General features: G+C 33.4%; 1 pseudogene; it reads right to left on the bottom strand.

The window, feature by feature from the left end:
- Positions 1-276: 276 nt before the first annotated feature.
- LOC110905924 lies at positions 277-2,088 on the bottom strand (annotated as a pseudogene).
- Between the last annotated feature and the right edge of the window lie 277 nt (positions 2,089-2,365).

The raw sequence follows: 2,365 nt of genomic DNA, 5'->3' as shown, positions 1-2,365 counted from the left end.
AAGCCCACAAATGTGATCACGGTTAGGATCTATTAATTACCAAGGCGATTAATCTCCAAATTAGTTAAGTTACCGAATAAACAAAATACAGTAGAAACTCGATAAAATTAATACTCGATTATTTAATAAACTCTCTAAGATAATATTTTTTGCCGGTCCCGACTCGGGGATAGGGTGCTAAATTAATAATTCGCTAAAATTATAAGATAATACATTTTTGATAATTTCTTTAGACCCCATATAAAATATAAATTAATAATTCCTTATATATAGCATATTACATGAATGATTTATGAAGGTTTCTTGAAAAATGACTCAATTGTCTTTTGTTTTTTGTTGAAATCAATTTCCCCTTGAATCTCGTCTCTAATTTTTCTTAGCATGGTAAGAACTTCTGGTGTTGTTTTCTCATAGCTCAACAAGAAATTGTTCAATGTGATTGCCGCTTTAATAGCTTCGTTTCGCGAAGGGGGCTCCATTGTAGAACTTTAATCATCTTCTTCATCGATATCATCTTTATTAATTCCAATAACGCTTTTAATAATTTCTTTATCAATCAACAACTATGCAACTACATTTTCTTCTAGGTGAGTCAGAACATCTTCGACATCCATTGCATTGCGATAACCCAACTCTTTGATCAAATTCTGGAGTTCTTGAGTGCTTTCACCACCTTCATCTGAGTTCTCAAAAGTCATGTCATCTGTTGATCGAAGTTTACAATGACGAAAGCAGTTCGCAATTGTATTTGCACGAACATCCATAGTCCATGCTGAAATTGCAAGATTCATTGCATCTAATACATTTATTTTTGCTGGATTTGGAACCCCTAATTCATAACCCTCCAAAAGACTTCTATAAAATCGACGACGATAATGCATCTTAAAAGCTCGTATGATCCCCGCGTCACAAGGTTGAATTTTTGAAGTTGTGTTTGGTGGCAAAAAAAAATAATTCAACATTTCGTAATCCTTCAATAATTTTTGGATGAGCAGGGCAATTATCCACAATCAAGAGAATTTTTCTTCCAACCATTTTTTTTATCAAGTTGGCGAACATATTCTTCAAATAACACACCAGTCATCCAAGCTCGTTTGTTAGCATGGTACTCACAGTTCAGACTGTTCAAGTTTACATTCTTGAAGCACCTTGGTTTAGCATATTTCCCAATAATCCATAAAGGAAGTTTTTCTGAACCGTCCTCATTACAGCAAAAAGCAACAGTTAGTCTTTCCTTGTCTTGTTTTTTCCCTTCAAGCTGCATTGTTGCAAGGGAATGATCCGGTTGAAGTCTAAAAAACAAACCTGATTAAGATCAAAACATGTAAATAATTACATCACTAAAGTACAAAATATAAAATAAAATAATAAAAAAACAAACCTGTTTCATCCATATTAAAGATGTCTTTCATTTCAAACTGATCAACTTTGTCTCTTATGGATTTTAATTTGTCCTCCATGCCCTCCATTTCAATAGATCCACTCTCTCCAAAACGCCGGAAATTTTTTATTCCTTATCTTGCTTTGAACTTTCCAAGCCAACCAATAGAAAAAGTAAAGTCTGGAGTATCCACTGAATACATATCTTTGATGAACTTTTTCGCCTTCTCGATGATTAGTTCATCTGTCATATTCACATGTTCTTGATATTGAAGAATCCATTCATAGAGAGATTTTTCTAGGTCAGGAAATTTTGCCGGTTTGTGTCGCTTAACATCGCCTCTTTCGGGAGCAAGTGAGAGATACTCTAAAGACCGTTTAACTGTATTCGATATTGTCTCTTGACTCACCTGCAAACCATAGTTACTATGAACCCATTCTTGCAATTGCTTTTGAGTGAGACTTGGATTATCCTTGTTGTGCTTGCATAATGCTCTTCGAATCTCGTCTGTCATTGTTGTTTTTTTTCACACCTTTAAGATGGGAAGCCATGTTGTGTGTATGATTTGTTTGTGTTAACCTATTTTGATCTTGTATTTATATAGAAAATATTTTTAATGTCCATAAAGTGATACATTGAACACAAGAAGCATAATAAGGTGGGAGATTGAAGGTTTCTTTCAAATTGGGCCGTTCATTTGATATACATGCATTGTATACAATAATTAAGTGGAAGCTTGAAAGGTGTTTGTAAACTAAGTATTCTACTATAAATTAATATATACATTAATAATTATTAATTTATCGATTAATTAATAACTCTTTTAATTAATAAATTTTGGTGGTCCCAAGTGTATTATTTTATAGAGTTTCTACTATAGATCCTCCTTTGATCTTGCTACATCGCGGACCTCTATAATCGTAGTCCGTCTTTAGGTCCAACGGAGATATGTGTCCTTGGTAACAATCTTGTCGATTTCACTAT

The sequence above is a fragment of the Helianthus annuus genome, chromosome 11, assembly GCF_002127325.2.
Source record: "Helianthus annuus cultivar XRQ/B chromosome 11, HanXRQr2.0-SUNRISE, whole genome shotgun sequence".
NCBI classification, from domain to species: Eukaryota; Viridiplantae; Streptophyta; class Magnoliopsida; order Asterales; family Asteraceae; genus Helianthus; species Helianthus annuus.
The sequence above is the reverse complement of the archived record's forward strand: the minus strand, read 5'-3'. Positions and strand labels throughout refer to the sequence as shown.